The sequence below is a fragment of the Octodon degus genome, unplaced genomic scaffold (genome assembly GCF_000260255.1).
Source record: "Octodon degus isolate 3935 unplaced genomic scaffold, OctDeg1.0 scaffold00003, whole genome shotgun sequence".
Taxonomy (NCBI): domain Eukaryota; kingdom Metazoa; phylum Chordata; class Mammalia; order Rodentia; family Octodontidae; genus Octodon; species Octodon degus.
The window spans coordinates 1,727,607-1,754,000 of record NW_004524579.1 but is presented as its reverse complement, the minus strand read 5'-3'; the positions used below and the strand labels follow the sequence as shown (position 1 = coordinate 1,754,000).

The 26,394-nt window shown below is 47.2% G+C and overlaps 1 protein-coding gene across 1 annotated transcript in view; it reads left to right on the top strand.

The window, feature by feature from the left end:
* The window catches only part of Kctd1 (potassium channel tetramerization domain containing 1), a 208,731-nt gene that overhangs the window by 589 nt on the left and 181,748 nt on the right, over nucleotides 1-26,394 (top strand). The gene's annotated exons all lie outside the window — the stretch shown is intronic.

The window sequence follows — 26,394 nt, the reverse complement described above, 5'->3', positions numbered from 1 at the left end:
ATTGTGGCCGCCGAGAGGACGCGGCCCCGGGCGCTTTTCCTCCAGCCCGGCCGCGCCGCGCCGCTGCCCTTTGTGAGCCGGGCCGGTGCCCAGCGCGGCTCGCGTCCGTCTCCGGCCCGGCAGAGCCGACTCGCCGCCTCCGCCCACCCGGGCGCCTTTAAAGCCCCCTCCCGCCCATCCCCTCCCATTCCTCCCCCGCACCCCCCCCAAACGTTGCATTTATTTTGAAAAATCCCTCGTTCCCCTCCCCTCCTCCGACTGCGGCGCGGGCTCGGGATTTTGTCTCCGCGGGAGGAGCAGGGGCGCGGGCCGGGGAGCGGTGGGCGCCGCAGGTACCGGCCGTGGCTCCGCCGCGCCCGCAGCTCCGGGCCGACCCGCGCCCTTCCCTCTGCCCCGCTGGCGGCCGAGGTTCCCTTAAAGCGACAGCTTCCCGGCAGCCTCCCGCCTGCGCCTTCGGAGCCGGCGCTCCCCGCGCCCGGGCGGACGGAGGGGGCGCGGTTCGCGCCTTCCTGACCTCCTTATCCGCCGCCCCCATCCTGCCGCCCTCTCGGGGGAACTGTGAAGTGCGCTTCCACTCCTGCCCCCCAGAGGGACCCGGCTGCAAAATAAAGAGCCCGCGTCGCCTGGGGAAAGAACGGGGTGGGCTGGGGTGGGCTGGGGTGGGGTAGGTGCGTTATGGCGAATTCACGTTCAGAGGGAGCCGGAGCCCCAAAAACAGCGGGGAGAGGAAGCCAGAGCCGCGTTGCGGGAACTCCTTACCTGGACGCCAGCCCCGCACGGCTGCGCCGCGTACGCAACGTCAGCTAGAGCGGTTCGACAGTGCTTGCTTTGTGCTTTCGAACACTGACACTGTCGTGGAAGGATTTTCCGGCATCTAAAGGTTTTCACTGTGACTGTGCTTCGGGCCCCGCTGGGCAGGAGCCAACTAAGTTAGTAAAGTTGCAGTGGGGCTGCGGCTCTGTACGTGGAGAGCGGCACGCAGGAACTGTCCAGTGTGCTCTGGGCCCTGGCGTCCTCGCCAGGAGCTGCGCCGCGGTAGGCAGAAGGAATCCGGTATAAACGCTGCACTGCCTGGTAGACTATAGACCTGTCTGCTTTCAAGCAAATCGTGTGTGTGCGTGCGTGTGTGTGTGCGTGTGTGTGTCCTTGTGGTACTGGGAGAGACAGAACAGTTTAACATACTCATTCTTTAAGAAACGTTTGCCTTCTGTTTTCAATCAACTGAGCTGGCAGCTACAGATACAAGTTTATTTCAGAATACCCTCTGGGTACCAAGCATGCTTGGATTGTTTTAGCAAATTAAAAATGAGCAAAATGCTTTTACCTTCTCAGCAGTAGACTCCTTAAGAGACCTCCTGTTTTGTGTGCAAGTGTGTGTTTTAGAGAAACATTTTCTGTGTGTGTCTCCAATGTGTTTTTAATGTGGAAAAGGAGAAAATAAAGGATTTTTAAAGGCTGAGGCTGATGCCGTGGAATGATTCATTAAATCCGATTGCATCAAGGAATTCACCTGCATTATTGTGGAAACTAATAGCTGGCTGACTTCGTAAATTTAAAATAGTGGCGGATCCATTTGTCTCCTGGATAATGGGCGAGATGCCGGTTTCCTCCTTGCATTTATATTGGGGTGGCATTTGGCTTAAGCTGGGGGGCTGGTGTTTAGAAGGGTGCACACGTTGGAAATGTTCGACTCCGGACTCCCGCTGTTGCCTGCGTGGAAAGAATGGTTAGCAGTTGTTGTGATTACTCCAAGTTAAATGTTTACTAATCAGTCTGGAAAGGTGACCGTGGAACTTTCAAACTTTGCATGGCAAGAACACTTTATTGCGCTGGGCTTATGTTCATAAGAAGGTGGTACTTAACTAGGCAAAAATGCCAGACGTTTGCTGGGAAAAAAAAAAAGTTGTTTAAATGAACTGGACACACATGCTAGATGGTGATAATCTCCCACCAGAGTCAGCAGAATGACTGCAGCGATTTTGCTGTATTAATTATGCCTGAAGCACAATATAAAGTTCTCTAACACACGCTAGAGGTCTCTCTTCTAGCTCTATGATTTTCCTGCTTGCAATTCTTTGCCCAGGCTTGCATAGTAGGGGTGCTCAGTAATGGCTGGGTTCATACTTATTTAAGTAATTGTGATTGACTGACCATTCAGCATAATCTGATGTGAGATATATATTTGGGGGTGTGAATTCAGTAATTATTGTACAGATTATATACTACCCAACTCCTGGGGAAGTAACAGCAATTAGGCTTTTACTAAATGATGAAAACATTAATTCAACATGCATTGAATGATGCATTAAGGACTTTATGGCATCATATTATTTATCAAAGCAATTTATTTTAAATGTGAGAGTAATTAGAGAGAGATGTATTAATCGGAGAACTTTCTGAAATTAAACTTCCATTTGGCTCTCTGTTTAGCAGTAACAGTTGCTCACCCAATGCTTTATGTCTCAGAATTCTAGAAGCAGAGAGATCATTTTGTAATTCTAAAAAAATGTTTTTGACAGAAACATTTTTTTCCCCACTTGCACTGCCTTTGAGTCACTCAGAGGATGTTTGTGAGCCATTAGTTCACTGAGGTGCAGGTCTTTACTGACTGCATTTGTGAACCTTGTTTTGGACTGCAGTTTAGAATTGCCCAAGCAAGAGGAGCATTTATGTGAATGCATTAGGATGAACCCTCTTGGGAATAAAAGTGAGAGTTTCAGATGCGAGTGACTCTGCTCATTTTCATGGCTTACTCATGCACGAGTGAGAATTCATTTTTCTTGGCTTCTCATTCATAAAAAGAAATGTACTGGATGTAATTAATACCTGGTGTGTCAATGAGTTTTGTTTGAGATAACTGCAAAAAAGTAGAACATATTATCGCTTATGAAGCTCATCCACTAATTCAACAAATATTTATTCCTGCCTGCTGTATGGGAAGCGTGGTGCTAGACACTAGAGACACAGTGTTGAGAGAAAGCATTCAGAGTCCCTCTGTCCCTGAGATTATGACTAGAGAGACAGACATTGATTGAATAAATGGACAACTGACAGAGTAGTGCTTTGAAGGACAAGGAATGTAGGGCGCAAGTAGCATGACCCAAACAGAAGCAGAATGACCAAGACTGGGCTCAAGGTTACAGAGAAAGAGCTACCCCTGAGATCTAAGAGATGTGGGTCAACAGAGAGGAGACAGAGGCAATTCTCAGCCAGGGAAGGGGAACAGCATCTGCCAGGCTGGAGGAGGCTGAGCAAAGGCGGAGGACTAAAGGATGAGCTGACTGGAGTTTGAGGGAGAGGACGGGGCCAGAGTGTAGGCTGCAGTGCCAGGCGCCTGTCTCCGCCCTCAGAGTGATTCGAAGGGGAGGACTTGGGGAGAAGTGGCAGTGGCAGTGAGGTGTCTGCATTGACAGACAGTGTGCACTGCAAGGACAGCTCTGGTGGCACAAAAGCATGTGACTAGGGTGGATACTGTGTAGCCCTGGGAAGGCTCTTAGCATCACCCAGGCAGATACAAGCAGCTAACGCCAGGTTAGGTTAGAGCAGGGGACACAATGACAGAAGGGTGGAAGGGGTGTTTAGAAGGTAAGATTTGCACAACCTAGGAAAGGACAGGTTGGGTAGACCGAGAAGAGAGGTGTCAAGAGGCTGCCTAGGTTCTAAGCATGTTAATTCAGGGAACACGGGGATGCGGAAGGCCCCGGATGGGCCTTGGGGCTTTAGGTTCATTTCTAGTAGCCACACTGAGAAGCAGCGATAAGCCGCATTCCCACCCAGTTTACCAGAATTCGCAAAGGAAACCAGAGCAGCCGGCTGCTCTGTGACTGCTCCACTGGCTCAGCGCTCCTGAAGGCATCAGCCGCTCATCTGCCTGCCCGGCTCATGCTGGACCCCAGGACCTTCTCTTTTATGAACTGCACTGTGAGGTTCCATTCACCCAACTCCAGCTAAGTTCAAATCCATCACTGAAATAACCCCATGTTTAAACTACTGGAACAAAATCAAGTGTTATAATATGATTGAATTGCATTGCATATTATAAAAGTGTTCAAATACTATAAAACTCTACTGTTCAACTATTTTTTGTTTCTGTTTGTTTGTTTGTTTGTTTGTTTTGAGACAGGGTCTCACTATGCAGTTTGGGCTGGCCTTGGTCCCATGTTGTTGCTAGCCTGGCCTTACACTCAGCGCTTCTCCTGCCTCAGTCTCCTAGTGCTGAGATAACAGGCAGCCTGCTCCACTCGGAGCTCCACTGTGCCCTGCTTTCAACTATGTTTCTTAAAAGCTTATTTCCCTCCAATAACTGACATAATTACTTTTCTTTTGCGGAACTGAGGATTGAACTCAGACCCTTGCACTTGCCAGGGAAGCACTTATTCTACTGAACCGTCTCCCCGGCCCCTTTTGTTAATTTTTTTGAGAAACAAATAGCAATGAGACAGTTTCAAAACCGATCAGTAGGACAGTTTCAATAATTAATGCATTGTATATTGTTGTCTTCATAGTGGTTATTCATAGTACAAGATGTAGACATGATATCCTGTAACTGACATAATTATTTCAAATTTCTCATTGAAAAAGAATCTTCAAAGACTTAGAAGTCCTTAGAACAACAGCCTCCTGGTTCAATTATAGAACCTGTTGGTCACCAAACGTTCCTCACGTTCCCTGCTGATCCTTGGAAAACCCAGCCTCCAAGTGACATTTTCATACTTTTTTTTTCCTCTAAATTTTATTTTAAAGAGGAAAAAAATGATACAGAATTTGAAAACAATTTCTATGTCTATTAGATGAAACACTGCTTTTTGTATTTATAATGCCTTGCCCACTCTCTGCATTTCTTGTTTCTCTGAAACTTTTTCCCTCGTGTCTAGCTTCACCACCATGCTTATCAGCCAGGAAATAATTTTGCCTAGCATGTTACTGCTGAAAGAACATCAACTGATGACTGATTGATTGATTTTAAAATAGTTTAAATCCAAGCATTTTTTCTTCTTTTCAACATCAAAATTTATTAGGAAGAAAATTTCAGTAAAAGAAATCTGCCACGGAGGTTTTATAATAGTATTCCTTTCTGGCTGTATTCCTTCCAGGGAATTCCAGGTTGGAGCTCTTTCCAGGAAATTCAGGTTCCCGTTCTTCCAGGAAAGTCTGAATACCACTGTCTGCACGGTGGTTTGCTGTACAATGTGATCCCATGCGGTTCTTTGCTTGGTGCTGCTCATGTACGTAGCCTAGAAGCCAAGCACAGACTGGAAGGAGAAAAAGAAACCCTCATTCAAGCCGACTCACCTGGGGATCTATTTCCTCTATAAAAGTGAGAACAATAGCATCTCTCCCACCTGCCTTATATGTTTTGTTGACAGGAAAAATAAAGAGTACGTTTGTCAGACCCGTGGGCATGTAGGTGGCATCCAGCAGCCCAAATGCCAGGTTCCTGGGAGGCCCCACCCAGCTCTGGCCTGTGCTGCTTTCCTGCTCAGTACCTTCATCCACGTCCACCCTCCACATCCCACCCGCATCTGAGTCTCTCAGCACTGGTTATATCTGCAGTAAAGTTCAGAGGAGCAAGTAACAGTGGCAGTCCCCCAGTGTCCCGCCAAATCTCTCTCCTCTCCAAAGAACACTGAGAGGCCAATAGTATCACATGCCCATCTGACAGGGGAAAGAACTGAGATTACGATGCTTATGGGACTTGTGTAAGGCCCGAGACTCGGCCACCGGCAAAGTGGGGATTGGGGCCCAGCAGGCACCCACCAGCCCCGACCACTACTGGCTGTTCTACAGCCCGAGCACACAGGTAGCTCTCTCTGCCCAGTCCAACTCTGAGCCCTTGGCATGGGTACTCAGTGGAGCACTTCCTGTCTCACACCAACCTCCATCCGTCTCTCCCCTCCTGTCCATCTCTTCCCTCCCCGCCATCCTACCTAGATGCCCCTCCTCCAACACCAGCAACCTACTTTTACATCACAAGAGAAAAGAGAAATTAAAAATGGTGGGAAGTCACTGGGATCAGAACATCAGGCTTGTCTTTAAGCTCTTGCTGAGCAAATCTATTGTTCACACGTGCTCTGTTCTGCCAACCAGGATTTAGATTCGTTTTCTATCCAATGAAAACCGACCATTCAGACCTTGCTGCCCACATAAAGGCTTCTGTTGAGGAAAAGACTTACAAACTGAGGAGAATGTTAACTAGGTGGATTGATAGTCTTCCTGATAAGTCTCTGCTATCATCACTTACTTTTTCCTTTTTTAAATTTTTTTTTTGGCGGAACCAGGGATTGAACTCAGGCCCTTGGGCTGTCCAGGGAAGCGCCTATTCTACTGAGCCATCTCCCCGGCTGTACTGTTTTCATAGCCCTTTCACTTTGTTGGAAATTCGTGGCAAATAAAACAGAAAGTGTGTGTGTAAAAAATAAAAAAACCCAAAACTCTCTGGGTGAAAATAAAAGGACCGTATTGGTCCAGAGTATTAACACTTTTCTCCCAAACTCATCCACTCCACCATTTCCTCCTCAAATCTCCCTCCACGGAACAGCATTAGTTTGACTATATTACTTAATATCTCTAGGCTTCAGCTTTCTGAACTGTACAAGAAACAATTTTCTGAAGTGTGAGAAGACTAAATGAGCGAGTTCTAGATGGGATCATGGCGGGCCTGGTTGTGTTCTGAGAAGCAAGTGAGATAAACTGGGATGCCTGTGCTGAGCATAGAGTGAGCACTGTGGGGACAGCCGCCGACATTACCAGGAATAAAGGACCGTGCTGATTTATTTTTGCTCCCTCTGTTCTTCCATACAGTGCCTGGAAGACAGTCTAAGTTCCCAATAAATAACTGTTGGGTGCAAGAACCCAGAGTTTTGGAGAAGACAAGAGTAAAGCCAGATGGTGATTCCTGTTCCCTTTAGTACTTTTTGCCATTGACAGGAGGGTCCAGGTTCTACCAGATGCTCCAGCCTGATGGTTGGTGACTTTTTCTAACCAATTAGATCAATCATTTGGCAACAGTTCAAATTTGATCTGGGGCACTACTGATTCCCAACAGGATGTTGTTTCGAAGATGGTCCTCCGCTTTACTTGTCGAGGACTCCTATGGAGGTCCTCCTGGGCATGGGTGTCGTGGGATTTCCAAATCCGAGGCTGCTGGGAGCTGAGCTGTGAAATGGCGTGAATGCGTCCCTGAGCTCTATTCCTTGCCAGGGACTGGCAGAGCCTCCTGTACACAGCCAAGCTGCTCCCGAGCTGCTCTGATACCCATTCCAGCCAGCAGGTGGCAGTGACACACACACTCCCAAGGAAACCCTTGGTTTGTCTAAGCCTAGGTCTTTTGCTTCGTTTTTGGCATTGTCCCATCCTGGGTGGGAAGAGAGGCCAAGCTAGCTCTTAACACTTGCCCTGGCTTCTTCAGGGGAACAACTGGGGCTCAACAGGGGCACGTGAGCGGGTCAGCACCTGCACTGGTCCGTTTCTCCTGGCTGTGGGCCAAGGAAGAGCGAGTAGGAACTGGGTCTTGCTAGAACTCACTTACTGCTTTCCTACAGAGAGGCAGGAACAGTAAGAAATCAGATCAGTAGAAGAAAGGGCTGTCACGCACAACAGCATCAGCCATGCTGTCACGTGTTGCGTTGAGAGGAGGCCATGTCAGCTAACAGGAACACCAGTAGACACAACACCTCTACTTTAAGCAGTTGTGTGCCGCCATGAAATGGGATGAGCTGTCTTGTGCGATCCACCCCTGTTAGGTGAGGTGCTGAAAACCGAGTCTCCTGCTTGTGTGGAACCGAGTCCACTGTTAACTGCAGGCCCCCAACTCTGGTTCCATGCTCAGTACAAAAAGGGTAATGAGAATCACATCAAAAGTTACCATAAGAATTAAATATGCTATGCCAGTGGGTAATTTTAGATTTTGTTTTAATCTTTCATATATTTATGTAGTTGCTACAGGGTCTCACTATGCAGCTTGGACTCATAGGGATCCTCCTGTCTCAGACTGTCCAGCACTGGGATTACAGGTGTGCGCCACTATGCCCAGTTTAGGTGGCCAGCACAGCATGTGGTACTGGGGTCAAACTCGGGTCCTTGAACTTGCTGGGCAGGCGCTTAGACCACCGAGCTATCTCCCCAGCCCCAGTCAGTGATTTTATTTTATTTTATTTTTTAATTTATTTCTGTGTGTGTGTGTGTGTGTGTGTGTGTGTGTGTGTGTGGCCAGCTCAGCCCACCAGGGGTCAGGGCTGGCTGGCATGTGGTGCTGGGGGATTGAACCGTGGTCTCCGTGCATTGCTAAGCTTGTTCTAAGTAGGTGCTTTAGACCACTGAGCCATCTCACCAGCCCCCTCAGTGATTTTAAAAATCTTTGCACTATATTTTTTCACTGGACCTTCATCTATCATCCAAGCATTATCTCTTTTAATGCTGTTAGCCATTCTATGGAATAAGGAAAAAAAAATACTCTGTCCCACCCTACAAGTAAAACAAAAGTAAAGTCATTCAAAAGAAGAGTTTATACTGCTACTCAAATTTATCTACTGAATTTACAGCCAGGAGAAATGCCGCGGAGATAAGGCAGTAGAATAAGCGCCTGCCTAGCAAGCACAAAATCCTGAGTTCAATCCCTGAAACAACAACAACAAAAAATTATTTACTCGAGCGTATGTACTGTTTCTCAAATTTTATTTCCTGGGACACAAAAAAACAAATTTATGACAGGATTGTAATATCTCCACGTGGTAGAAGAAATATGATAATATTTACATTTTAAGAAATTATTATAGTCCAACACATGTTGCCATGAATCCCTCCAACACACTTCTCCTCGCCTTGAACACACACATGCCGTCATTCTTGCCACTTTCTGAAGAGCTCTGGGAGTCCTCTCTTGGGGGTATTTTCACAAGATGTGACAAAATGCGCGGGGCACCCTGCTGATGAGTGCCACCCGGCAGGAGGCAGGCGTGCGGCAGCGCGCGGCGAGTCCTCCTCCACCTCACCTGCAGATCTGGCCCGCTCGCCTGCAAGCTCTTCTCCAAGGCAGTGTAACCATGAAAGGCAACTGCTCTGAATAGATTCAGAACACCAGGCAGCCACCTCAGCGCAATTACAGGCATTTGCAAGCGAGCACCTTTGTCTTAATCTCTTCTCGCCGCTGGGACAAAATGCTTGACATCCACAACTATGGAAGCAGAAGTTTATTTTGGCTCTTGGTTTTGGAGGCTTCAGTCCATGGGTGGCAGGCTCCAACTCAGCATCAGCCTGGTGCGAAGGCCTGGGTGGAGGAAGGCTGCTCACCCCATGGGGGCGGAAGCAGAGGGGAGGAGACACGCCCTTCCAGGCCACGCTCACTCTTCTGAGCAGGCGCCACCTCCTAACAGTGAGTCAGCCGCGAACTCCTGAGTAGGCTGATCCACGGACGCGTGTACTACCCAGAGATCCACTTACCTTCCAAACATGTGCTGCTTGGGGGCGGGGGGGGGCACCCCAGATCTAAGCTGTAGCAACTTCTGGAACTTCTTCCGAAAGTAGCAAGAACAACGGGGTGTGTTTGGTGCAAGGGGACATACTTTGAGGGGGATTCGTGGCAGTGTGCCTTTTATTGTAATAAATGTTTTAAAATCTCAATATTTACATCTTGTATCATATTTCATGTTGCACTGCTAAGTGGAGGGAGGACTGTGAGCTACCAAAGTGACGTAGGGAGAAATCAACAATGAGAAAATATGGGGCTTACAATGCAACCTATGGGATGGAGTGTGTGAATTATTCTAACATCTTATTCATTGAAATTTGCATCAAGGACACTTAGATATGCTGAGTCTCCCCACCATTTTCAGAGAGAGAAGAGCCTGCAGTGATTCATCCTGCTTCTGCTCCCCTTTCTTACCAGTTTTCTCACCTGGGAAGTGGTCACTTCCCATTCCAGGAGGACGGAGGTGGCTTGCTGCGTGGCAGTCACCATTCTCTCACATGTGAGGGTCAGTGAGAAGGACAGCCCTCCCCCGTGAGATCCTGGCACGCACAGCGTTGAAAGGAAATCACCTGCAGTGTGATCTAACTCAGCCCCTCCCTGGCCCGAAATGCCCTTCGGTCGGGGACAGAAAGAAGGCTTAGGGCCTGGCACGCACTGTCTTAAGACCTCACTGTCCATCCTAGGCCCAAGTGATGTCTGGTAGACGATCCAAACTGAGTTCCCAAATTTCAGAAGGAAGCTTTCTCAGCGGCTGAAAATACTATATTTCCAAGATGCAAAGTGTGAGAAATAAATCATTCAAAGGCTGCGGAAGTCACATTGCCTACATAAGACACGGAAGTGGCTTTCTATAGAAAGTGAATTCAGCAGGACCTGCACCTGGTGCAGCTATCCCTGTTGGTGGCAAAGCCATGGGAGTCCGCATCCAGGGCAGACTGGGGGCCCTGGGACGCGGTATCCTGCCAGGAGTTGAGCTGGGGCTGCGGGACAAAATGAAGATCAGCAGACTTGCACCTCCGCGACTCAGGGGCATCTATCTCCTCCTTCCATCTTTCTTCCAATTAAGCCTCTGTGTTCATGCAAATCGTGCCATAGTGCTAGTCTTTCACTTCTAATACATCTTAATGCATTAGAAACTAAGAATGTTTCTAGCTCAGCTCACTAAGAGGCTTGATCACTTTGCTCTGCATAATTGTTCCAGTGTCTTTGTCTCTTCTTCTTAAAGAAAATTTTAAGTTGAAAATGCATTTTAAACTAAGGCTTAGCTTCAGCCCTCACTTTTGAAAACAAGTACCGAGATGCCTTTTTAATTTTTTTTTCACTGTACAGTTGAAATGTTCATATAGCTGAGTTATTTTTGACAGCTCTTCTGCCAACTATAAATGTCTGGTAAGAACGCTTCCAAATTATTCTGCAAAAGAGTAAGTCAGTTAAAGTTTTTAACTCTTAGTACCTTCTGGTAAGTTCCTGTGTTAACACAATAACCTTTTATTTTTAAAGTGAATGAGTTGCTTCTAAGTGAGTTGATGTAAAATTTCTTTGCAAATAATTTAATTTTACTTTATTTTTAATTTTTATGGGAGTAGGGAGTGAACCCAAGATCCAGTGTATACTAGAGCACCTGCCACTGCGCTTTTTATTTTGAGGAGCTCATTAAATTGCTAACTTACTCAGACTAAATTCAAACTTGTGATAATCCTACCTCAGTTTCCCAAATAGCTGGGATTATAGGCAAGCATTTCTTCACAGGCTCCCATATCACTGGTTTTAGTATCAGCTTTTAAACATGAGTTTCTATGGCCACAGAGATACTTAGGGTCAGTTTTTGATTATGCAGGAGCTAAAGGTGTAGTTTACAAATGATCTGTTTTCTCCCTTTTCATTGCTACTGTATCTACCTCTCAGCTTCATAATTACCTCTTTGGTTTCTTTAGTTTTGTTGAAGCTGAAGTGAAAAAAGCAAATGAATGGATCGCAGGGGCTCGGGGTTTGATCCCCAGACTGGCCCCACCCCCAGGGCTCGCTGAAACAGCAATTCAGACTGCACATGGTGGCATGCGCCTGTAATCCCAGCTCTTGGGAGGCTGTAAACAGGAGAATCACTGGGTCGAATCTAGTAGTGAGATCCTGAACACCCTGCAGACCCTTCCCTAAAATACAGAAAAAAAAATTAAAATAAAAAAGGAAATCGGGGCCAGGGAGATGGCTCAGTGGAATAAGCACTTCCCTGGCAAGTGCAAGGGCCTGAGTTCAATCCCTAGTTCCGCAAAAAAAAAAAAAAGAAAAAAAAGAAATCAATTTGATCCAGTTCTCTTTCTTTCACCCTCTTCCTCAACAACTTGGAAAATATGCTGGAAAGGACTCAGCTCTTGGTCCATGCTGACAGACAGACATAGAACATGCATAATCTGGACAAAAGAGTCCATTGAAAAGCATTTTTGTTAATTTTTGATGAACATTAATTAAGCTAGTATTAAATTTTGCAACCCAGCAATTATTGCTGGAGTAAAAGCTTTCTATTCCGTTTCAACTTTTGCAGCCTACTGTATGATTTCGGCATGATCTTGATTGATTTACTGAACCCCTTACCAAACAATCCTTCCTAAGTACAGATATGGATCAATCTCCTAAAGTATTGTCTAGCTCAGTAGCTCTCACACCCTAGTGTCCATCACCAGTGCCTGGAGCACTTGTTCAAAACAGATTTCTGGCTGCACTCCCAGAGTTTTGGATTAGTTAGGTCTAGAGTGAGGCCTGAGAATTTGTATTTCTAACAGGTTCCCAAGGTTGCTATTCCTGGGGCCTCACTTTGAGAACCTGTGTTTGAGAGGCACAATAGATCTTCAAGATCCTTGTGGAGAGAAATTTAAAAAAAAAATCACCAGTCAAATAAACTGGAGAAACACTATCCTGTCTTTTGGAGTCTCTTTTAGTATTCTGAAGGTTTGTGGGAGTCTTGTGATTTGGGGAATGGAATCAGCATTTTCTACACTTGAAGGACCACACAGCACTGTATTCTGTGGGTACCCGTTAGCTCTCAGGATGACTCAGCCTGGACCACACGGCAGAGAAGGCTACTCTGCACCCCAAAGACTTTTCCATCAGCAGAACATCGCCCCTTCTGCTGCATGTTGGTCACCCGTTGCTTGGACATGGTGGGACATTTCTGCCTCATGTTCCCTCACATCCCCCCCCCGCCCGCCCCCACTCATTCCCAAGAGACCTGCTTTCAACCTCAGCACTTGTCTGTGACCTCTTCCCTCACCTTTCCACTTTTCTGAGTCGTCACAGCCCCTCCTTGCTCTGCCTGGAGTCCCCACCAGCACCCTTCGCCCCTCCTTTCTTTGGCTCTGTCCCTCCTGGCTTGTGATGCTCAGACCTATATACCCTCCCCCTCACCTCTCTTCTGCTTCTGGGAACCTGAGTGGCAAAGGTGGACTGTCATGTAATTCTTCCAGTTGGTGTCGTGAGAAAGCCATTTGTCCTTTTAGCCTCTATTTGCAGTTTTTGCTGTGCTAGGCACTACCCTAAGCCTTAGAGGTAAAGTGACAGGTGACCCATCTAGGACCCCACCTCAGGAGCTGCTCCCATGGCCTTGTTCCTTCTCCCCATTCCTTTCCTCCAATATATTTTCCTACTCTTAAAAAAAAGTGTGAACAGTTGGAAAGGTTATGTTTTTTTTATTTTCTTTTATAAATAAGTTTATATTTTTCTTTTCTTTCTATTGCACTTAGCCATAGAATTGTATAGATTTATACTCAGGAGTCTATTTTCGATTTCATTTTAAAATGTGACTTAAAATGTTAAAATAGCTGGATGTGGTGGCACGTGCCTTTAATCCCAGCACTTGGGAGGCTGAGGCAGCAGGACTGTGATTCGAGGCCAGCCTGGGCTACATAGTGAGTTCAAAGCCAGCCTGAACTGCATAGCCTGTCTCAAAAACACCCAAAGAATAAATAAAATGTTTTTAAAAATCACAATAAAGTGATGAACAAGGCAAAGAGACCTGGGATCTCATGGAATTGACATTCTTGGGGTTGTCGGATGCAAACTGAATGGGATGGTTAAGTGCTGTGTGAAAACTTAAGGCAGCTGGGCACACGGGGCCTTTGAAAGAGGTGACCTCTAAGCCGCAGTCCACGGCGGTCATGGGTGGCGGCCCATGTCAGCTGGGCCCTGATATTCTTTGGCAGCCCATGAACGCTGTCCGGATGCTTTTACTCTTCCTGAGTCCCAAACCCACGCCCCCTCTGATTTGCTAACTCATTTCTCCTGACTCCTTTTCTAGTTTTGGGGTGGAAGCCAGGGGCTTTTGCACCCTGAGCTCCATACACCTCCAGCTCTTATTTAAATTTTGAAACTGCATCTCACTCAGGCTCACTAAGGCCCGCCTCCCGGCAGCCTTGCTCCTGATTCATAAAGAAATGTCCACCCTATCTCCCCTCATCATCCGAATTGCCCTCCAGAGCAGTGTTCACCCTCTCTTCTTTGTGGCTGTCCCCCCTCTCTCCACGGGCCCCTGCCCTCAGCCGCCTGCCATCTGCAGAAGAACCCATCTGCCCATCCCCCCTGCGCATTCACACTCTGGTGCATAAATCCCAGTGCGACTGTATTTGGAGATAAGGCCTCTGAAGACATAACTATGAGTAAGTGAGATCATAGAGAAGGACCTGATCTGGTAAGACTGGTGTCCTTCTAAGATGACACACGCCTGTAATCTTGGCACTCAAGAGGCTGAGGCAGTAGGATGGCTGTGAGTCTGAGGCCAGCCTGGGCTACATGGTGAGTTCAAGCGCAGTCTATACTACAAAGCAAGACTCTGTCTCACAAAAGCAAAACAAACAAACGAAAGACGATGCAAACAATTCATTTTGTCTGCTCTGTACAAAGCACAGCAAGAAGACCACCGTCTTCAGGCCAGGAGGGGAGCCCTCGCCGGACCGTGAATCCGCCAGAAGTATAATCTGTGGCTCCCAGCCTGCAGCAGCATGAGGACTGCATTTCGGCGTTTAAGTCGCCTGGGCTGAAGGCATCCTGTGTGGGCAGCCTGAGCTCACTGAAGCAGCACCCTTAGCAGGAGACAGAAGCGCTGTGCCCACTTCTAGCTGCGTCCCCCCTCCTCTCCCCTCCCACAGGTTGTCCTTTCCATGTCATCGCATTCCAGCATGTGCTCTCATGCCTTTTCAAAGTGGGGCAGCATTGGCCAATGCAGGATGAACATATTCTGAAAGACTGTAGTTCTAACTTCCGCTGGGATCAGAGCCTCTGCCGCTCTCTGGTATTGACGCCACTCTCCTGACCTTGAGCCCCCAGTCTGATCTCCCCTTGTCACTGAATCCAATCACACTTCTCAGTGAAGCTCCCTTTTTTTATTTACTTAACTGAAAAATTTCCCAAGCCCTTTGGAGAAATGGAATTACAAGACTGTATTCCTTGAACGTCAGTGTTGTTGGCTTTTTCTACCTCTTCCCAGCCCTAACAGTAAGAGTACTAAGCAGAAGTGTACGATTAAAACCAAATTTGGCCAGCTTGTTTATCCTTTTTAAGGAAATGTTTCCTCTTAAACTTTATCTTCTCTTTTTAATTAGTTAGGACCCCATCAACTATTGCTTATGTCATAGGATATTGTCAGAGCACATGCCCCAGAGGCCCTGGGTCTCTGGGAGGAAGACAAATGTCATTGCTTCCCCAAGCTGAGAGAGCCTGGGTTGGCCCCACCCTGAGGAAGCCCAAGAATCCATCTGGCATAGCTGGGATTTTAGAGCAAGCCCAAGATTCCGCTGAGCATGGAAGAGAGGCGAGCAGGGAAAGGAGGATGAATGCACTGACATCTCTGAGGCCCTTTGCCTTGTGCTGACTGCGTAGCACTTGGCAAATGGCAGTTGTTATCAACTGCACCATTCTCAGAACAGTACAGCTCTTTCTTGCTGGTATTCGTCCTGTACATACACACATGCACATGGCTGTACACACACACACACACACACACACACACACACGGATATGAGTCAGGATTCTCCCTGCATCTCAGTAGAACCTGTGTGTCTTGAAAGAACTCAAGGATGGAGTTACGAAGCTTACGTCATGATCTGATGGCTGCACTGGGGCTATCGTTCAGAGACGCACATTCCTATTGGCAAGTGCAAGGTCCTGAGTTCAGTTCCCTGCACACACACAAAAAAAAGTTCCAATGGCTGTGATCATAGTTGCCAAGACGGGTGGCTGAAAGCCACCACATGTGGTGCCTAAAGAAGCAGTGTGGAGCAGAGCCCCGTCCCCACGCCCTCAGACAGACAGACAGACGTCTATGGACTTCAATGGTTAGGCAAACAGGGCGTGCGAGAAGGATGCACCCAGTGCTGGGGGCGGGCGTCTCATAACTGGGGCAAGGAGGCCTGGCAGGGCATGGCAGTAGGGACCATGGAAGGGGAAAGTGGATAGAAAATAAGCCACAGCTCGCGGGCTGCCTGCATTGCAAAATGCCAGCCCAACAGGAAGAGTACATCGTGGGAAGAATTTACAAAGCTGTGACTAAGCTAAAAAGGGCAGAGGAACTTCTGGTGTGTAGAGAAAGTATATTTTTAAAAGCCCAAACTATCCAAGTAAAACATTGTGCGTGCTGTGGGTTCCAAGCAACCAATTAAACAGCTCTTTGTTATCAGCACCACAGTGCTATGCAGAGGACAAAGCCCCTGCCACAGAGGCTGGCAGTGGGGAGGGGGGACACTAAGTGACAGTGGGCAGGGCGGCCACCACCACCAAGCCTCAGAAGCAGGCTTGCTGGGGGAGAATGGAGCATGAAGGCCTTAGAGACAGGCACAGCGCATGAGGCAGGGACAGTGAGGGGACGCAAAGGTGAACATACAGGAGGATTCTGAAAGGCAGGTAGAGAAGCAGAGATTTGAGGAGAATTGTTCCATTTTTCCTGTTCCTGCCACAACACCCTCAGCCCCTTTACTGCCGCCACTCCCTAGGACCTGGGTCCCACAGTACCACCCAACTCACAGTCCTGTCCGCTCTGACTAGGACCCCCCTCTGTACCCAGGTCTGGGTGTTGAAGTCGGAACCTTTTTATTGAACTGCCTCCCCAAACCATTTTTATTTTTATTTTTTAATTTTGAGAAAGGGTTTGATAAGTTACTGAGGCCAGGCTCAGCCTTCCCCTGGGGTTATAGGCAAAGGTCACCATGCCAGGCAACTTGCTCCTTTTTACGCTGTCCTCCCTTCCAGGGAACCCCAGGACCCTTGGCTCCAGTATGAACCAGCACAGCTGGCACTGCGGTTCGCCACCTGGTGCCACCTGCCTCGTGCTCACCGCTGCCGCCTGGCTCACTGCTCCTTCCTGTGCTGTCCCCAAGTGAACTCCCCATCTTCCTCTTTCCATTGCTTCTGGGCCACCACAGCCTCCCCACCTGACCAGGAGGGTAGGGCAGAGTCCATGTGGCTTTCCCCAACCTTGACACACCTTGACTCCATCAAGGACGCACACACACACACCACACTTGTGCACACAGCCGTCAAGGCCTCTTGTCCCTGTCTCCCAAAAGTCTTCCAACCCAGATGTCGTGCCCGACAGTTCATATCCACAGCCCAAGCCTGGCACCTGTCAGCTGTACCCTGGGAAGCTCCTTGCCGCAGTGGCAGCAGGAGTCACACGGAGTCTGCAGGACATAGTAAGCCCTGTGGCACAGGAGCTGTGATGGGTGGAGGTTAAGAGGCCAACACGACGACATTATCCATGTTTATCTCGGGGCCAAAGGATGCTTGGTTCCTAATTTTCCCTGTTCTATATTTTTCCACCTTGCTTTACCAGCCGTAAAATCTTTTTTTTAATCTTATGATCAATTATATATATATATATATATATATATATATATATATATATATTTATATATAGTACAGGGTCTACAAGGTCTATAGGGTCTCACCACGTAGATCAGACTCCTAGTGATTCTCCTATTTTCAGCCTCCCAAGCGCTGAGATTACAGCCCAGTCTCAATCACCCAGTCTCAAACGCAGTCTCAGAGCACCCTGGGGGCCGAAGCGAGGCTGGCGCATTACGCTGGGGAGCAAACCCTGGCTGTTGCCTTCTGCCTAAGCAAGCGCTTTAGTCCTCTGATCCATCTGGCCTGCCCTGTTTTTATTTTTAAAGAATACAAAATAGTGATAGGAAAAAAAAAAATAGAAGCGATACAGGATTTCACTAAACAAAGTAGTAGGAATTCAACCATGGTTCCTGTATTACATGATGCTATCTTCAAGTTAGTTGGTCAGGGGCCAGCCTGATAGCTCAGAGGACTAAAGCGCCTGTGGCGGCCAGGGTTCTATCGCCAGTGTGCCACACCAGTCCCACCTCCAGAACAGGATGAGATGGCAGTTGAGACTGGGCGTGGTGGTGAGTACTTCTAATCCCAGGGTTTGGGAAGCTGAAAACAGGAGAATCACTACAAGTCCGATCTACATAGTGAGACCCTGTAGACCCTGTTTTAAATACAGACAAAGAAAAAAAATAGTTTTTCAGATTACTAGATGTAAACATGTAAGATTTGTTTAAAGAAAAAACAAAACAAAAAAGTTATAAGGAAAAAAATGGTAGTTAAAAAAATTTAAGCATTAACTGCTTCTAGTGTGAGAACCTAAGAGAATAATTAAAAGCTAAAAGCTACAACACATACTGTGAAAGGGAAAGAAATTGTTCAGTGGGAAGGAAAAATTGGGATGAGGAAAAGGACAAATGAAAGAAGGGGAAAATATATGTAGGTATATATGCAGAACAGCTTGAATAATTGTATTGTTGATTTCTGCATGAACTCTTTTTACATTAACCTAATCTTTGGAAATCACATAATGTTTTGTCCTTGCTTAGAACAATGTCCAGTAATCTCCCACAGGCTCCAGGATTTGACCCAAGAGCCGAGCCCTGCACCCTGGCCTCAGCCAGATTTCTTAGTGCCACCTCCAATGGTCCAACTTAAAGCCAGGCCCCAGCTTCTCCAGACTTCGCTCCCAAATGCTGTTCCCTGCTGTCGTCTGCTCCTTTCCTATTGTCCTTTCCACTCACGAAACTCTTCTGACTTTAACTTTGTCAGACTAAGCCTAGTCCACACTTAGAAACACAGGTCAGATCCCAGCTGCCTGATCCCCGGGAGCCCCATATCTGGGACCTGCATCCCTGCTGCCCTGGACAGCAGCCTCAGCTGAGGACAGGTGACAGCCCCACTGTCCTCTCTGATGTGTGAAGCCCTCACTCCATTGTCTGGAGACAGGTGAAAGGGTGGAGGGCCAGCAGAGTAGAGGAGAAAACAACATAGCATAGTATTTGCAAGTAACATACAAGACTCTTCCTATTTTAAAATCATTTCTAAATTTCTTATACCTAGTAGAATGTTATTGCCATGTAAGTAGTTGTTGTCCCATATTGTTTAGGAGATAACTGCTAGTCAAAAAAAGATGCCTATATGTTCAGTAGAGATGCAACTATTTTCCAACTATTTTAATTTTTAAAAAATTATTTATTTATTTGATACAGGGTCTCTGCTGAGATACAGCTCAGACTCATAGTGATCCTCCTGTCTCAGCCTCCCTAGCACTGGGATTATAGGTGTATGCCACCATGCCCGGTTTTGGGGACGGCACAGCACAGCCAGGGTTCGGGGCCGGCACAGCATGTGGTGCCTGGGATTGAACCAGGGTCCTTGCACTTGTCAGGCAGTGGCTTAGACTGCTGAGCTATCTCCCCAGCCCTTTCCTAGTATTTTTGATACAAGTCTGGCGTAAGACCAGAAGGCTGACTAATAAAAATGGACACTGTGATGAGGCCAGAAGTCCATTCCAATACTGGTGGAGGCAAGAAGGGCGAGCCCTTGTTGGAAAACCGAGTGGTCAGGGGAGAGGAGCCCTCCAGAGGACCTGAGCCTGCTCTCTTGCCCAGTGCTTACTGGCCAAGAGCTTCCCAAGTGGCCCTGCAGCCCCCACCAGTGTCTCTGGCTGGGGCTAATGTCATACCCACCTGACAGACAGGCTCCGGTCAAGCAGAAGAGATGCACCTTAGCCCTCACAAGGACAGTGAAGGCTGCTTGCCTCGGACCCCTGGGCCTGTGGAACAGAAACACCGAGGCTGGCCCTGGGAGCCATGTGGCCCACACCTCCTTGGCTGCTCTTGCGGCTGTACTGCTAAGAAAGACTTACAGAGTTAGCAGAAAACTTCAGTGAGAGAAGAATAAAACACTGGGAAGGAAAAGGAGGTGAATATTTAAGTGCCTAGGCTGGGCACCCGTGATGGCTGGAATGAACTTGGGCAGACGCCCCACTGAACCATGCAGCGTGGCAGTTTTGCAAACATGAAAGAATCCTCTGTTATATAAGGGGTTGCAGAGCTTTGGAACTGTATCATCTAGAGGGACAACAGGCCTGAAAACAGAAAATGCATGCAAAGGTTGGGGGGGGGGGGACAACTGGTTTGCAACCATTGCTTTGAACCCAACCATGTGTGTGGGAGACACTTCCCTCCCCATGGAAGCAATGCTGGAGAGAGCTGGCCCATGATTTCAGACCGTCCTTCACAGGAGAGTTGGAGATGGAAAGCAGGATAACAGTAGCTGCAGGGTACTTTGCACCAGGCAGTGGGTCCACATCATCCAAATACTTTGTAGCAGCTATTTGAGGAAAGACTCCTGCCCCCACTCTTCAGATGAGGAAACTGAGGTGTAAAAGGCTTAGGTAACATCCACAGTGCCACACAGTAACAAGCTGGTAGCCCAGGTCAGTGGACTCCAAGGCCGAGGTCCTTCCATCATGCATTTGTCTCTACAGTGAGTTGACCACTGGAGGCACACAGGAAATCCTTCTCCATGTCTTTGTGTCCTGGAATCTTCTCCAGCAGCAGAAAGGAGCATCCCTCCTGCTGAAGCAGAAAGGTAACCTGCCTCTGCCCTCTGCTGCCAACCTGAGCCCATTCATCCAACCCAAGTCCCTTCTGCTTTGCGTTCTCCCAGTTTTCAGAATCAACAGAGGCGAGGGGGACCGCACTAGGTGGGCTGACTGGGTAATAGAAGACTTCGCACATTTCCCGTCCTCGGCACCCACTAGCTCGGCACCTCCTCCTCACAGCCAACCTCGGCACCACCCCCAGCAATCTGGACAGTCCGCCTGCCATTTAGGGAACAGTCTCCGGCATTCACAATCAAGGGCATCCTCAGAAAGCTCCAGTTAAGGCGCCGCAGGGGTCCTGATATCTGACTGCAGACCTGGCAGAGAAGCTGGGCAGGAGCGTGGGTGCCCCTGGGCAGGAGCAGAGAGGAGACAGTGGGGAGGAGGCAGCAGGGAAAAGCGGGATGCACGGGGGCACAGAGCAAAACCAAAACCCATTTGAGCTCTTTAAAAATCAGGAGCAGAGTTGGGAGGTCAGCAAGGAGGCTCTGGGGGTGCGCAGAGAATCAGAGCAGGGGCTGGGGCAGCCCCGCATCGAGTCCCTGCCTGGCCACCCACCCAGCGCTGAATCACTCCTTGAACCTCAGTGTCCTCTTCCTATAAGAGTAAAAATTGGGCAAGTGGTCAAGAGCTGGCTGGGTCCGGATAGAGTGTGATCCTTGAGTGTGCGGAGGCATTAAGCAAAAATTTTGTGGGTCCCCATGTATTATAATCAAATTGAGCCACTCCTCTGGCACCCAAGAAACAGGGCTATGGTGGCTGGCAGAACAATCCACTCCTCAGGCTTCACGCCCCTGGAACCCGTAGCCAAAGATAGCCATGGCGGTCCACATGGGCGCCAGCCCTTGAGCCCCGCAGGATGGCCAGTGTCCTCATGCTCAGTGTGGGGACTCGGAGTCTCTGAAAGGTCTCGGCCCCACGTGGTGCCAGCAGGTGTATCCAGGCGCACGGCATGGCGCACCGCCAGCTCAGGCCACTGCAGACACCCAGGGGCTCAGAAAACTCCAAGGAGGCTACTCCACTATGAGAGGCCCCCAGAAGCACGGGCCACAGGTCACAGCGCTGACAGCGGTGTTCTCAGCAGAACAGCACATCACTCACAGAATAAAAACAACACCGGACAGTCTCCATCACAGCGCCTCTAGCCCTCCTACTCTTCCATCCTCTGGGACAGTCCAGTGACCCCCAACCCCATCGTCAGCGTTGAGCTCCCCTGTCTTGCATCACACCCATCCAAGCCCACCCCGTCCCTGCCTTGACCACGCTTGGACTCTCACAGCACCGGCGCAGCCCTCATAATCCCCTCGTCGAATCCCTCCTGTGGTTGGCACACGTGCCCGCTTGCGCACAGGCTTAATCCATCCGCCTGTGTGGGAACAGCCCTGTCTGTGGCTGTGGGATCGACACAACAGACGCTGACTTACCAGTCAGGATGGAAGCGCTCGCTCGGTGCCTGGCGCTGTCTTCCACTGGGGGCGGCCCTTCCTCTTTCTGGCCCACTCAGCATGTGCCCAGCTTCCTAGATCCTCCAGTGAGGTCTGGGGGCACAACCTGCCCTCCCCTGGGGGCTGGATGCAAGTGCAGACTCAGGAGACTCCACTGAACTAGCTGAGTCCCTGCCAGTGTGTATTTGCTCCAATTGCTTTGATGCCGGGAGCCACCCAGCTGCTGGCTAAACAGGTACTCTACCCCTTAGCCACACCCAGCGTGGCTGCTTGACAAACTCCATGAGGGGACAGGACTCACATTCCAGTCAGAGAAGAGCTGTTCTAGCTGGAGAGGTCCCTTCTGGTGACACTCCCTCAAAGGGAGAGGGCAAGATTAATGAGGGCCCTGCAGCTGCCAATGGCCAACCAGAGACAGCCAGGCTTCAGGGATTCTTCTTTTTTCCTCCCCCTCCCTTCCCCTTCCCTCCCCTCCCCTCCCCTCCCCTCCTTTTTCCTCTCCAGACTTCCCCTCCCCCCCTTTCCCCTCCCCCTTTTTGGGGATTGAACTCAGGACCTTGTGTTTGCCAGGCAAGTGCTTATTCTACTGAGTTATCTCCCCTTTCCCCACACCCTCCCCTCTCTTTTCCTTTCCTTTCTTTCCTTCTCTCCCTCCTTTTCTTTTCTCTCTTCTACCAGAGATCAAACCCAGCTCTTTGCACTGAGCTATGTCCCCAGCCCCTTTTCTACTTTTCATTTCAAGACAAGGTCTCACTCACTAAGTTACTCTGCCTAGGATCAATCCTCCGGCTTCTAACTTCCAGAGTTCTGGGGTTGCAGGTGTGGGTCACCTACCTGGCTGATTCCAGGGATTTTCTGGCCATGAATAAAGGCAGAGCAAGCGATGAAGGGAGCATAAACAAGTCAGAGGGGTTCACCCCTGTGCATCCCTTCAAGAGCAAACACCTCAATTAGAAGCATATGCATGTCACACAAGGGATCACACAAGGGATTCCATATTCCAATCTTCCTAGTTTCTCACCCCAGCCCTGTGGACTAGGCAGGGAAATCATCATTCCCACTTTATGGATGGAAAACTGAGCCTCAGAAACACACTGGATTTGGCTTGGTCTCCCCTGGCTGCCAAGTGGTGGGGACAGGCAGGTCAAGGAGAAGATTGCAATACAAAGCCAATTATGTTGGACACGATTTTTTTTAATCATAATCATTTATTTATAAAAAGAAATAAAATATATTTTTATTCTTTTAAATAATTTTATTGAGAAACAAGTAGCAATGAGACCGTTTCAAAACTGATTACTAGCACAGATTCAATAATTAATGCATTGCATATTGTTGTCTTAGTGGTTATTCATTGTACAAGATGCAGACATGATATCCTGTCCACAAACACTATTAGAACAAATCTCTCTGTTCAATGATCCAAGAGAATGCAGCTCTGTATCTATTCTAACTATTTTTTTTTACTCTAACTATTTTGAACATATAGATAAAAAGTGGTCATTCATTTGTATCCCCCTTTTTTGTTTAGTTTTGTCAGAGAAGGGTATTCCATTGTCATTTAAATATTGTAGGTGCCTGAACTCAGCAAAATATTTCAATATAGTCAAGTAATCCATAATAGTAGTGGGTTTTCCATAAGACTGGCAATAACAGAAGTTGCTGACTTGGCCAGGGAGATGGCTCAGTGGAATAAACTCTTGCCTGGCAATCACAAGGCCCTGAGTTCAATCCCCTGTTCCACCAAAAGAAGAAGAGGAAGAGGAAGAAGCCTTTTACAGCTCAGCATATTAATATGGCTTTACTTTTTATACTTTGCTTTTATACTTTTCTGCTGGATGGTTAAGATCAAGATAAAGCAAGACCTGTATAACAAGTAATGTAACTTTTGCATCTGATAAGTTCAGTCAAATCCCCTCAGGATTTATCCTGAAACCATGTACCGCAGTTTGTAGATCCTTTGTGAGTGTCAACCATGTGGATGAGTCTCGGCCATTGCTTGGCCAGTTTGCTCTCTGTGAAAGCCTGAGAGAATGTTTCTCTCCATGTGAATCTCTTTAGGCACACTCTACATCCTCGATCACTTTCCTCTGTGGCCCCATAATTTCCTTGATCAGAAAATTTGGGACACAACTGAGTTACATGATGTTACAGTATAGGTTCTCCTATGTCCTGAATCTTCACTGACTTTGAAAGGCTAGGGCCAAAATGTTGGCTGTCATTGCACCCCTTCTTTTTCTCTGATTTTTGGTCTGCAAACTTAGGTTGTTAACCACACAGAAGAGAAGCTTATTAATATTACCCTACAACATAGGCAGTTGAGCTTAACCACACTATGTGTCTGAATATCAAACATCTTTGACATAACATGGAACAGGTATTTTCCATCAAATATTGATATGTTAAACTTTAAGTCCCTACAGAATATGAAGAAAAAAATTAAAAATAGAAAATATCTTAAAAAATAGGAATAAACAGTTACATATTTTTACACAGAACTTTAGAAATCTAACCATATACAACATTGTAGTAGGACAGTCCCATGACATTTATTTTCTTGTCTCTTGTTTTCATTTATTACCCCCCTTATTTTTTTAGACAAACATTTACTTGAGAGACAGTATGGCAGTAACTGCTATGTCATGACAAACAGCACGCACTTAGAAGACCAGAATGACAGGCACTCCAAGCATGACCCTACTATCACACATTGCTATCTTCAGTATAGTTGCTTAGTTCACAGGTATCAGCATATATAGTTAGTCAGGGTGAGAATCCTACCAATTAACTGCTAATTTCAAAAACATGCTGCAGATTCTCAGGATCGTTGCCTTAACCATCTTGTGCATATAAATATATGGCTTTGCCCCTGTCATGTTTCCTAGCTTTTCTTCTTGCCATCTCTTCGTTGTCTAATCCTCAAGTTCTCGCTTTCTTTTTAACTGTGGACACGATGTTTAAGTGGTCCAGAAACTCAGAAATTAAGATAAATGATATTTAATGTAATAGGTTTTGAAATTGGAAATAATGCCCAAAGTCCACAATAAAGAAAATATCGGAACAGTCACAAAGACAGGATCCAAGACAGCTGGCGCTGGGTCAAGGGGGTGCAGCCAGCCTGGCAGGCGCAGCCACCATCCTGTCTTTATTGACAATGTTGATATTTTTACATAATTCAGATTTTAAAAATTAAGTTTATTTTTCAAATGTTATTTCTCCCATTCTCTTAGTTTCTCAGCCACCCCCTTACATTTTGCCACCTGCTCTGCTAGCATTTCGAGGGCAGGTAGCAAATGACCAGAGTTGGGGGGGTGGCGTGTCAGAGTCAGGAATCCATGGTGTGCGGTTTCCTGGCTTCGAGCCACTCTGCGCCCTGCAGCCTGGATCCCCCCTGTACAGCCAAGGGTGCTGAGGTTCAATCCAGTGAAAATACAGAACCACAGCGACAACCTAGTCCAAACACAGAGCTCTGAGGCTCTAGGGTAGTCCAAGGACGGAACCGAACATTTCCACAAGATGGATCACAGCTTTGTAAAGCAATCATACAGTATAAATTTTAATTATATAAAACTATTATAGGGGCTGGTGAGATGGCTCAGTGGTCTAAAGCACCTATTTGGAACAAGTGTGGCAAAGCACAGGGACCTCGGTTCGATCCCCCAGCACCACATGCCAGTCAACCCCGCCCCCTGGTGGGCTGAGCTGGCCACACACGTGCGCGTGCGTGCGCACACACACACACACACACACACACAATAAATAAATAAATAAATGTTTAAAAAAAACTATTATAAAATTGTATCATTATGTAATATATGTGCCTCCATGAACTGCCTTTTCTTATTCTTTGATCATTTTTCCATCTGGCGGATAGTCAGTTCATAAGCCACTTTCTATACTACACAAATTCTTTTGTCACTTGTTTCAGAGTACTTTTTCCCAAATCTGTCATCCTTACTCTGAGTTTGTTTACAGTATCTCTTCCTATATACATGAGGAGGAAAGGGATTTGTAAATTTTGATTTTTCATTGACAAATAATAACTTGAGACAATATACCAATAGTAACTTAATACACTTATGAGATCATATACATTTTTTAATGTGGTCACCTACATCTTTCCTTTCTGCAGTTTCCAATCTTCCTAAGGTTTCTTTTGTCCACAGAGTTTTCAGGAACGCTCCAAGATATTGCTGTAATTTTTGTTCTGTTATTTCCAGTTAATACTTTAACTTCTAGGGAACATGTCTTCATATATGGAATAAAATAGGAATTTAATTGAATTTAACTTTAGAGGGATAAGCACGATACTGGTATTGATTTTAAAATAATTTACTGTATCCTACTAAGTAGAACTACATTTGATACACGATATACATTAAATTCTTGTAAACAAGACTATTTCTGGACTTTCTTTTCCACTGATATATTTCTCATTCCCATACCAATATCATACCCATTTTCTGTCAGTTTTCTAATATATTCTGATGTTTGGGAGGCAATACCCTTTTTTACTATTCTTTCTTAACTCTGTTCTTGCTATTCATGATATA